This window comes from Mus pahari, chromosome 1, assembly GCF_900095145.1.
Source record: "Mus pahari chromosome 1, PAHARI_EIJ_v1.1, whole genome shotgun sequence".
NCBI lineage: Eukaryota > Metazoa > Chordata > Mammalia > Rodentia > Muridae > Mus > Mus pahari.
The window spans coordinates 41,813,931-41,826,371 of NC_034590.1; the positions used below are offsets into that span (position 1 = coordinate 41,813,931).

General features: G+C 39.8%; 1 non-coding gene across 1 annotated transcript; it reads right to left on the reverse strand.

The window, feature by feature from the left end:
• Positions 1-263: 263 nt before the first annotated feature.
• On the reverse strand, positions 264-392 carry LOC115062945. The gene has a single exon (XR_003842850.1). It is a non-coding gene; the product is annotated as a small nucleolar RNA SNORA17 (small nucleolar RNA).
• Positions 393-12,441: the final 12,049 nt, after the last annotated feature.

Sequence of the window (12,441 nt, forward strand, 5' to 3'; positions counted from 1 at the left end):
CTGGTGGTTGTGTTAGGCTAGCTCCCAGTCTGGGTCTCATGGCACCAATCTGATGGTGATCTTAGACTCTTCACCCATAGTGTCTCCGTGTGAGGGTCATCTGTCCGGGGCTCATTCCCACCCAGGGATCTCAGTCTCAGGCAGGGTTCTTCTAGTGTCCAGGTTGCTCCTGGCTCTGGTCATGGGAGCTGTTGGGTGACTGTTGTGCTGAACTGATGATCATCATCATCGCAGACACACTCCTTTTTCCCCCCCTTTCAGGGAATGTTAGGCTACTAATCAATCATATGCTCATAGGTCACAACACTGAGCATAGACATAGCCTCTCTTCTCTCTGCCACCTACTGGCACACATGTGACAAGGCAGCCACATATCTCTTATTTAGATCAGATTTTCTGGCAAGCGTATCTCCATGTCCTGAGAGCCAGGAAGAACTAGAGAGAAAAGTTGCCTAACAGAAGCATGGGCTCACTTCATCTGTCTACCTGTGCCTCACCAAGGAGAACATTATGCTCTCCTGAGGTACCAAGATGCCTGCCGGCATGGAGGGAATTGGAAACAACTGTTCCCACTCCTCTTCCCATTCTCACCACCCCCAAAACCTTGTCCCAACCACTCCCCAAGCCCCTTTAACAAAGGAAGAAAGATGTCTACGGATGCTGTCCCTGGCTTTTGATTGCCTCTGTGTGGGCCTGTACATAGTTCTCATCCTTGTGTAAATACCTATTCATTTTTCCTGTCTAACCGTCTGCCCCACCGCCACCCCAAAGAGTGACAATGTCACATTCACTTGATTTCTAAAAGTTGTTGCCTTGGGGCACTCCCATGGACATAATTACTACATGAGTTTTAAGAAATCATTTATTATCCAACAGAATAGTCCACAAAATGTAACTCTTCAAGCAATCACCTACACAGCCCATTTGAGAGAGAGAGAGAGACATGTGAGAGAGACTCAGAGATATACATATATAGAAACATGTATGTACGTCTGTATGTATTGGTGTATGTGTGTAATTTCAGAAACATACAAGGCAAAGATGAAAATAAGACAACATAGAGGATGTTTTCCCATATGACACAGTAATTTTTTTAAAGATAGAGTTGTTATATCTATGGACAGATCCTGATGATACAATTGGTTCAGTGAAGCTGTCAGAGAAAAAAAGAGAGCAACACCAAATGGCCTCTACATTGACAATCACCAAAGGCTTTCATTAATTAGCATCTAAAGATGTCACCTCATAGGCGATCCTTTAAACCCCAGAAATCTCTGACTCGGAATAGCAACACGGTATCCATCAAACTCTTGTAAGACCTGCAGTTCTGACAAAAGGGACTCCGAAGTACTGACAGGAACTACTATATTTGCATGTTAGCATCTCATTATGAAAATAATTGCATACCAACACAATTCTTGACTATCTCAAAACAAAACAAACAAAACAACAACAACAAAAACATTACCAGCACTGTTTGAAACAAATGCTTAAATGTCAACTACTGACAAGCAAGAGAAACCGACCTTTGAAGTGTCTCGTTCTTGTGACACGTACCCTGCTTGACTGCACTTAACTTTCGGTCTGTCTTTGATAACTGAGAAGGGACACGCTGGCTCTACAGACTGGGGATGCTTCTGGAAAACTAAAAGAAAAAAAAGGCATCAAGAAGTGACCAAGCTGCTATCAAAAAGGTAAACACATTTACCATGCCAACTCCAGAATCACCAAAATCTAAAGGAAGTGAACATGAACATTCCTAGCAAGGAGTTTCTCCAAACTCATACAGGGACTTCACATTAACAACTAAAATGAGTTTATCGGTGATTAATGTTATGACAAAGGACTGAACAACCTTTATCCTACAGACATGCAACCCATTTTACACATTGTCACAAGTAGAGTCTGAGTGTTGGACAAGTACTAACAGCTAATCTACAACTGTACCGAGCCATTTACACCCTCTCCTGCAAGATCTCGCTCACTAGAGTGGCCCTGGTGCCAGGGATCTAATAGGCCATCCCAAGCCTTTATCTTATCGTGGGTCCGCGCTTGGCACACCTCAGATTGGTACACACTTTTCCAACAATACTAATCAATTTTAACTCAGCATTGAAATGCTACAGAAATGGTATCCAGTGCCTTCCCCCTCCAAAAAGAAATGCTAATCAATTTTGAAAATCTACATCATGGCTGGCATCCCAGATTTTCCATCCATTCCACATCAAATAGAAATGATAGAAAATGATGTTAACATGCTCAGCCGCGTGGTTGCTTGTTTTAGCTGAGGCATTGGTCACGCTTCGGTGGCACACTAACCGCTTGCTTGAAATCTCATCCAGTTTCCACTGCTCTGGGTGGCTGTGTGGCAACAGTGTGAAGTAGCTGTCACACCATACTTTCAATGACTGGAATTTCAGTATGATTTCCCCCCCACCCCCATTTTGCTTTTCAAAAACACAAGAGTTTTTTTTTCTCTCTCTCTCTTTCTTTCTTAGATGGGAGGATATGAATTTTTTAACACCTCTCATACCATACCCCCTCCCAGTGGGGTAGCTGCTTCATAATAGGGCTTACATATAAGATTATATTTTCAGAACCAGTGAGTAAATGCAGACGCTCCAGAAAGTGGAGAAAGGCTTAACGTGCTGAGCTCACATGGATAATCCTACCCCTGCCTAAGGAAAATATATCTGAGTATTCAGATTAGGGAGTCGTTCCAACTCTCCCATTATGAAGATTCTCTTTAAAGACCTCCCAGAAAGGCAACCTTTCCAATAAGTAGAACTGCCTTCTTGCAGTGAGGGAAATTTTACTGAGGCAAGCTCATTGGTTCAAGTAATAATTCAAAATTTGAGCTTCCAGTTTTCTCTTGGAAATCTTTCCTGATCAGGTCTAGCGGTTCTAAAGCCACACACCGCAAATCAATATCCTTCCTTTCTGACTTTTTGCTTCATGTCCCTAACCCCACAGAGGACAGTCTCACTACCTCCCTTGTGTACAAGACATATCACATAAGTCTCCTTGCTCTCCCAGCCAATGACTCGTAGTCCCTCCTAGATAGGCAGATGCCCTTTATAAACATCTAGAACTGCCCACAAGACTGGACTGGATGCTTGTGTATCAGATACTGCGGCTGGCCTGAGTGCTAAAATTCCATGGGTCAATCTTGAAGACTTAGGACATCTAACCTTGGGAACAAGCTTGTTGACAAGTCACATGTTTGCAATCGACTTCACCCACTTAAGTCAGTATGACTGTCATTGTTAGATCAGATTTTATTTCCTGTGATTTTAAGGACTCTAAGTTCAAAAGTGGTCACATGTGAGAAAAAAATGGCACCGCTTTGCCCTGGAACCCAAATACTGAGCTGTCTTTATCCTCATAGCAGCAAGAACAAAACCTGACAATTATTAAGCATATCCTCCAAGCTAAAGTCTATGGTTCCTCATGGCTGTTAGTATGACTTACCTTATTTAGTCTACACCGCAGACCCATAAAGTAAGCATGATCATCATCCCTTTTTATAATCCCGGAAACTGAGACCCAGAGAGGCTCTATAACTTGCCTAAAGTCACAAAGCCAGTAAGTGTTAGAGCCAGAATAAAAAATGGAAATGGAAAAGGAAAAGGAAAAGAAAAGAAAAGAAAAGAAAAGAAAAGAAAAGAAAAGAAAAGAAAAGAAAAGAAAAGAAAAGAAAAGAAAGGAAAAGGCTTCCTGGCTAGGAGCTAGCCACTTTTCTCTTAAAACTTATATGCTTCTCACTGTTATAGAAGAAGGTACTAACAACCAGGCTGGTGGCAACATTGGAAGCTCTCAGAAGGCTGGAGAGCTGGACACAGCCCTCTCTATTTCACAATGTCAAGTTCAAAGATGAGAGGGGCTAGGGTGAGTGCTGTCAGCTGGAGACCCCACCTAATAGTCACCTACCTGGTTGCTTAGCATCTCTCTGGCCTGGCAACCCTTAACAAGAACTAGATCACTTGCTCCAGTAATTTCAATCAGCTACAGAGAAACACCAGAAAAACCTACCACCTGGATTTCAATGGCTTCCCTCATCATACACTCCCCAACACAGACAATGACAGTGTTCATGATCACCAATGACTGACAGACATCATCAGAACACGGGTATAGAACAGGGTGATTTTGTGTGAGGTATTAGGAAACAATCTACAGTTCTACAAATTTTTAATATACAAAGGTAAAACTGACAACAAGCAGATTTTTAAAAAGTAGAAATAAGGAGAAACATTGCATTCAAGTCCATGTAATTTATACAGCCATGTGGAGGAATAAAAGCCTGTTCCTTATACATCAATTAAACTAGAAGCACAGTGAAATGGCTGTCATTGTTCAGCAAGGGTCCTTTTCAGGGTGATCTGGAAATGTAAGTCTGGTAAGTTGCTGGGATGGTAGGGAGATCATAATAGAAGCCAGTAAGCTTTGTGAATTATCAGGTATGGTTTGGTCACCCGATCAAGAGCTGGGGTGTATGTTGCAGCGTTGGCCCAATGGCTGTGTCTATTGTCATTTCTCCCAATGGGAAGGAAAGAGAGGGTTGCAGAATAAGGGTTATGAAGTCAGTGTATGCTGACACTCCCCAATGCCTTCCCAAAGCACTCCTTCAGCACTCTCTCTTTGCCACTCTTTTCTCACAAACAAAAGCACTCTTCTAGTTTTGTAAATTATCGTAGGAGGGTGCTTTGGAAAAAGAAGGCAAGAAAAATCCTAACTTTGAATCAGTAGGGGTACTGGAAGGAAAAAGAAGAAACACTAAGTCAGAACAAGGGAAACCCACTTTCCATAAATGTAGCAGACATCCACATCCCTCCACAATTCTGAAGAGCAAAACCAACTCCATGATGAATTTTAGCAAAGAATTTGCATTTGAGTCTAAATTCTGTTTCCATAGGGGACCCAGAGCCCCAGTTAGAGACAGAATAAAGCAAGCCATCAAGTTCACTAGGACCTTTCCCCTTTTTATTGTTACATTTTAATTATTCAGTCAAGTAAGCTTATGAGGAATGTGCCTTTGAGGGTCATAGGACAGTTTGTGAGAGTCCGATCTCTCCTTCTACTGTGTGCAACTTGGAAGCTAGACTCAGATCGCTGGGCTTGGTGGCAACTGCCTTTACCTGCTGAGTCACCTAGTCAGCCCAGTGGTCCTCTTTTTCAGGAGATATACAATGTTTCCTCTCATGTTTCTCAGGAGATGAAGGGAAAGAAGTATCAAGATCCATGTTTTTGCTGCAGCTTCTCTGTCTTGATAGAGGTGCAGTTTACACAGCTGTGATACTGTAACATGTTCATCCTGGGGGAGGGAGCTTGATCTTATCAGTTCTTTTTCTATTCATACAATTGAACAAAATAAACTTTAGCAACTAGTAAGTTGGAGTCCTAGTTTCATAGACCAGAAGTCAACCAACATTTTCTTTTATGGAGTAAGATTTTTTATTCATTTATTTACTATTTTATTTTATTTTATTTGCTCTTTGTGAACTAGGACTTCTCTGCCCTAACTATTTAGTTCCAATACTGTAGCACAAATGTAGCCATAGAGTAAATATGAGTGGCTCAAAGTGGCTAGAGTCTGGAAGAAGTTTATCAGTGGACATTGGAATTTCTATCTCATCCAATTTTATATGCCCAAAATATTATTCGTTCTCTGATTTGTAACTATGTATCATGTGCAAACCATTCACAGCATAGAGGCTGTGCATAAGCAATGAGTGATATTCACCATGGATTTATGATGGGCTGAAGCAGGCAAACAAAATCCTTACTTATCTTTCACTTTGAATTTCAGTACCTAAAATGATACATATGTATGTGATGTCTGCAATTTTATTATTACCCTAAATGAGGATGACTCTGGGTGAAGGCTATGTTTAGAGTCAGGCCAGGGGATTCAGATGCATCTGTGGACATTATGGGTCTGTTGCCTGTAGCTTGGGTGTCCAAGGTAAATATCATGCAAGAAACCATGTGGTCTCCATATGATTTCAGTGGTAACTGTGGTAGATGCAGAATGACATCCTGGCATGTCATCTACACTACAAGTCTGTGAGTGGAGATTATCACACAGCTTCATTTCACCAATGAGAAAGAAGATCTTAAAGCCCACAGTGTATTGAAGACCACACAATGTGTAAGTAAAGGTGATGAAATTTGAACTGAAACTTCCTTTTAAAGGATCTCATCCCTTATGGTCCTTTCTCACTCAAGGTCAAGCCCTTAATTCAATCCATCATGACTTACCAAACTCAATCTGACCAGATAGGGGGTTACTTCTGTTCTCCAATCTCCTTCATGATTCTTAAGTTTCATTGAAGAAATATTAATTTGCAGAAGCAGTTGTGTGAGGCCTAAAGCATATACATTCTTGGACAAACTAAGTAAAAGAATAGAGCTATAGGATTGTTCGCATATCAAACAGTAGCTAAAAGCATTTGTCAACTCAAGTGCCAAATATTTATATTTGAAGGTCTATCCATGCTAAACATGTTTCTAGGAATGAAGGATGAAGCAGTAAACAAAATAGGCAGCAACCCTGGCTCTCAGGGATTTCTGTCTTACACTAGGGGAGTCGGGCAGTAAACAATACAGTAAGTCAGACATACGCCATGTCAGATGGTGGGGGAAGTGCCGTGGGAATAAAAGCACCAGAGAAGAGTGATAGGAAACCGACACAGCACAGAGGCCAAAGGGCGTGTGATGGAAATGGAGAGGGGTCTGCATGAGGAGAGCCATCCAGCATGTGAGGAGTCCAGCTGGGCAAAGGAACAGTCAGTCTGAGTCCTGTGTCACTCTAGGAGATGAAGTGACTGAAGAAGAGTGAACAAGGGTGGAAGAGAAAGAATGGGAGGCTGGTGTGAGGTGGGGGTTGGGTGAGGAGAGAGCAAAGAGGTCTCAAATGTTGGGCCTAGTAGAAAATGTGGAAGCAACTGAAACATTTTAAGCCAAATGGTGAAACACTTGCATTGAATTTGTAAGTGTGGAAAGCTTAATCCTACAGTCCTAACACAAAGAAACTAGAAGTTTTTCAGTCACATTAGGAGGAACTTGCACCAAGCTGACCGCCATAATGACAGCAAAAAAATGTGTCCGCATGGATTCCAAACCCAGAAGATTTACAGACCCATGGGTGCATAGAGTATGGGTGTCTGAAGGAAACAATACCCAACAAGATGGCTCAACAAACACAGGTGCTTGCCACCCAGAAATGCAAACTTGAGGGCTCATGGTCTGTCCCTGGAACCAACGTGAAAGCAGAAAGGGAAGACCGACTCTACAGAGCTGTCCTCTGACCTCCACATGTGTATTACGTCATGAACATACACCCCCTTCCCCCACACACATTAATAACAATAGACTTGGTTTTCTAACTAAAAGTGAAATTGAGGAAGACTCTCAGACACTTGGCCTGAGCAACAGGAGGGAAGCAGTCACCAGTAATTGAAGATGTAATTAGGAGCAAATTTAGAAATGGAAGGCAAAGAAGTTTGTGAATGTAAGATTCAGTGGCTTACTAGGTGTTGAGGCTCACAATTGGGGAGGAAGCAGTTCTAAAATGCATTGTATTCTCTGGGTTCAGGGCAATGCCCATACCAAACATCTCGAATGACATCTTGTCATATAGGAATGAGGGATTCTTTACTATGGGCACTTGATTGTTTTCTTATGTTTCTAAACATAGCAGTGGTACTTTAAAATAATGATATTTAAAATTAAACATTTAAGGCAGCTTAGAAGAATTAATACTACATATATGCACAAATGGCTGGCCTCATTTAAATCTCTAAAGCCAAAGTGGGGAGCAAAAAGACACACACACACACACACACACACACACACACACACATGTCCACATAGACATACCATGCATACATATACAAAGTGCACACACATATATACACAAATATATTCACACATGCACATACACACACACACACACACACACACACACATACACTTCAAGTATCATATATTATGTCCCATGTTGCTGTCTGTATCTTCTAAGGGAGATATATTGTATGTCTTGTTATAACTTTTTTTTACTTTGATAATATTAAGACAGCACAAATAATGTGAACTTTTTGGTCAAACTCAAGGGATTGTATACTTCTATCTGGACATCTCCCATAAACACCAATTTTTATTTGTAAGACTTCATCTGAGGAAACAGACAGTCATACCTCTTTGCAGTCCATTTGCAACCCACATTGTAGAATTAATGACCAATATTTTATGACTATGTTTTGCCTTTCATGAATGTCTCCTGAGTTTGGTATCTTTGTGTGTTTTCAGTTAATCATAATTTGGGGTGAATTTTGAGTTTCACGAGTGAATTTTATAGAGCATGAAAAAAAAGGGGGGGCAGTGTGTATAAAGTGCCACTATGTATTACACACAAGTGTCCACATGCCATTGTTCCTGTCAGTTAAAAATGTCCATCTTAAGATTGCAGATGCTTCATTACAGAAAAAGCAGGTACCTCCTTCGTCCATGGAGAAAATACATAAATTCACAATGGACATATTTCTTAGATCTTCCTCTTTGATGGGAGCCCTTAAGTTAATGATAAGTAATAACGTTTAATTCAGTGGGATTTTGACAAGTGGGTTTCCACGGCCAGAGAAAATGCCTGTGGGAAAGGAATCTTACTGGGTGATTTCGCATGCACCAGGCTGAGCCTCTAGCTGCAAAAGGAGCAAGCGCAGAAGCAGCATGAAGAGCAGATGAGGGGTCCTGTGTGCTCCAGCTGCCCCGCAGGCCAGCCACCTGGGTTGAGAGTCTAAATGTGTTTATGTGCCTTGATCTCAGCTTATATGTGAGCTACCACGTTAACGGTCCTGTTGCCCACTCCACCCTGGCTTGAGATTTAAATAAAAACAAATTACAGGTCTTAACAGTGATCGATGGAGTGCTTTTACATTTGTGTAGAGTATTTCTGCTCTAAGATTAAAGGCTTACGCATTTATCTGCATAAACTAACCCCTGGAGTAGGGTACTGCTGACATTTTCCAAGAAAAATGAATATCCTAACTTATTCCAAAGAGAAGACTTGGTATTTGTATGGCCAGAGTGACCTTTGCATGTGCCCTTTCAGATTAGGTGCACTACATGGAAAATTGTGCTCTTACAGTACTCCATAAATCATACCTACCAATTTTCTTTAAAGGGGTATGTAAATATCAGTGTACCAGGTGGGTAAACAACACTAACCTCATACAAATGGCTTGAAAATTGAAGAAAAGCACCTTATTTTGCTGCTGAAATTGCTTTTGAAGCCCAACAACAGGGCTTGAGTTGTAGAAGGCATGAAATGATTTGTGCACTGGGAATAGAAAATGGCTGATTATAACCACCTTGGACATAGTGCCTATATGTCTGAGTTCTTTCCATGATCAAAGATATCATTGCTACATATTACTTTTCTTTGCAAATCCCAAATGCACATACATTTTAAGTAACATCTTCATTATGTGCGAATCTCCAAAATGGTCAGGTAGCTGTTTCCACTAGCTAATATCTGTGGGAGAAGCTCATGGGAGCTTCCTTGTTTGGCTCACATTATACTTCATTTGAGAAGGAAAGAAAATATCCAGAAAACTTCATTGGAAACTTAGAGCATTGAAATGAAGTTTTTGGAGTTGCCATGGGCTTAATTGGAGCAAGTGTTAATTTTTTTGTAAATCAATTGAATATGCTGAATGGATATCCTCATATTTTAATAAACTAGTACTCAGGTAGAAAAACAGGTCCTTGGATTGAAACATTTCAGCAGGATGTCTGTAGCCTGGGGTGCTCACTGCATCCAGTGGGTAGGAACGAAAACTGTTTGGTATACTTCTTTTCGTGGGATAGAAATCCTTGATTTTGACACATTTGAGCTCTCTACCAAGACATTCATCAATCTCTTCCAAAAAAAAAAAAAAAAATACATCATCTAAAGCACAAGTAGGTAAAATTTACAAAAATATTTTTGAATCATTGACTACATTTTACCATTTATTTTACTTATCTTGCCTCCAAAGCAGACTAACATATTTTCCCCTTACATGATTGAAAAAACTTCATATGATAATATAGAGAAATGCATTTTTCCAAAATGGAGTCATAAGATTATGATAGTTATCTAAAAGTTTCTCTGGTCGTTTTTTTTTTTGTTGTTGTTGTTGTTGTTGTTGTTGTTTTTCTCTCATTAGCAGTAGTTGCTATGTGCGGGTGCTTTCGTCTTTGGAACATAACTAGGAGCAAATGGTAAACACACGCCCACTCAGTCCTCAGGAGATAGATAGGTGTGGGGGGCACCAGAACTGAACGCCCTCCATTCTTTGCCTTACACAGATCCAGATGTAGGCTTTGTTTCCCCTTCTGCCCCTTGCAAATGGTTTTTCAACCCTACAGTTTTCCACTTCACTTCATCATTTTCCTTAAATAAATGTAGTCATGGCTATAGCTAAGCAATGCAGACAGCCTACATTTTTGAAAATTAAGGCTTACATTTAACGCTTATTTATGCAGGGATATTTCTAATGAATAAAATTCAAAACAAACATACTCATTATCTTTAATTTTCCACATTTAAAGAAGTTGCATCTTGGGGGGAAGGGCAGGATTTCATAAAAGAAATTTTCATCAAAATAGAGAAATTCATGGAAATATATATTTAAATATAACTGTTGCATCACAAAAGCATAGACCTCTTTATTAAGCATTTAATAAAAACATAATTTGGGGACTGGAGAGATGGCTCAGGAGTTAAGAACAGTGACTGCTCTTAAAGACGACTCAGGTTCAATTCCTAGCACCTGCATGGCAGCTAACAACCGTCGTGTTTCTAGGTGCACGGCATTTGATACCCTTCCACAGACATGCATACAGTAAAAGCACCAAGTCATATAAAATAACAATAAAAAAAATCTTTCAAACATACAGTTTACATTCGTGGGTCCATAATCTTGTTGTTTTGAGTGGGACTACTGCTATTTTCTCCAAACTCTGTGTTTTAAAAGTTATGTTTACTGGAAGGAATAGTATTTTCCTCTATAGTGAGGGACTGGCTGTCTGCTATCCTGCAGCCTTGACTTTGTAGTGTTCTTACACTCTCTTCTGCCTGGGTTTACTCAATCATTTTTGTTGTGTACCTACCCTGCCCCAGGACAGAACACACAGAAATGAATAAAACAAACCCACTACAAAGCTTCGCCTTCTGAAGACCGAGCACACATCGCCTAGAATTATCTTAGTGTACTAAAAAGACAAAAGCCTATTTGTCATGTCCTCTTTTGACATGTATTTCCATGAGACTAAAAAAAGTCTGAAAGAATGAAGGATGGCCAGCACTTTGCTCTCTACAATGCATCACAATTACCTTCAGAAACTAAACATTCTTTTAGAAAAAATCATATTTACTTTTTATTTGTTTCTAAAATCTTTAACCCACATTTTTTATACTAGGGGATGAAATGAACTATTATTGATCATCATTGATGCATGCCTGTTTTTCATTTTACAGTGCTCAATCTTGGGTCCGTTCTTAATATTACCTACTGTTTAATTTCAACTCAATCACCACTCTTCTCGAATTTTACTGAGAAGCCAGTAGGTAGTAAATAAGTTAGAAATTGTTGACTTCTTGTATTTATTTCCATCAGCCTGGTATTCTTGAACACTTTGAAAGATCCTAGGGAAATGACTTATTTTTTTTTTTTACACTTCTATCTCTTTTAGCAGCTAACAATGAAGGTAATATATACGGTGGGTGCTCAAAAAAAAAAAAAAAAAATACTCCACTAAGTCCAGTAGCAGTATATTCACTCGGAGTTATTATTCAACTCTTGATTCATTAAGTTGGCAAAATGAGTTTTACAACAGGCACCTTTAAAAAAAAAAAAAAGAGTTTTTACTTTAAAAGATCATCACATTAGGGGAAAAAAAATATCCACTTCAATGGTGAATTTTGTTAAGCAAAACTGTGCCCATGACATTGAATGTATACTGCCTGAATTGAAACTTTTCTCCCTCCTTAATTAAATTGGGAAAGTGATTCTGCATATTTCACACATTTTAAATAAACTGAATATGGAAGTCAAAAGGTCCAGAGCAGAAATGCAGAGCTCCAACTGAAATCCTAGATTTTTACAAAAGCGATTCTGTGAACAATTACCTTCTTTAGAGAAGATAAAGAGCAAACCCCCAAATTTCAAAGTTTATGAGATACGAAAACTCCTTTTAATGTCAGTCACACTTCCACATTCATTTGCTTCTTTAATTTTATACCAGTATAGCTCAGGTAAGAACTACAAATGCATCCTCTTTGTCCTCTATCCTCCAAGATGTTACACATACCTTTAAAAGTGAGCAGGAGGCCCCTGACCAAATGACGTTGCAACCTAAAGCCACTGCCTTCATGATGAGCTCCTTGTGTTTGTC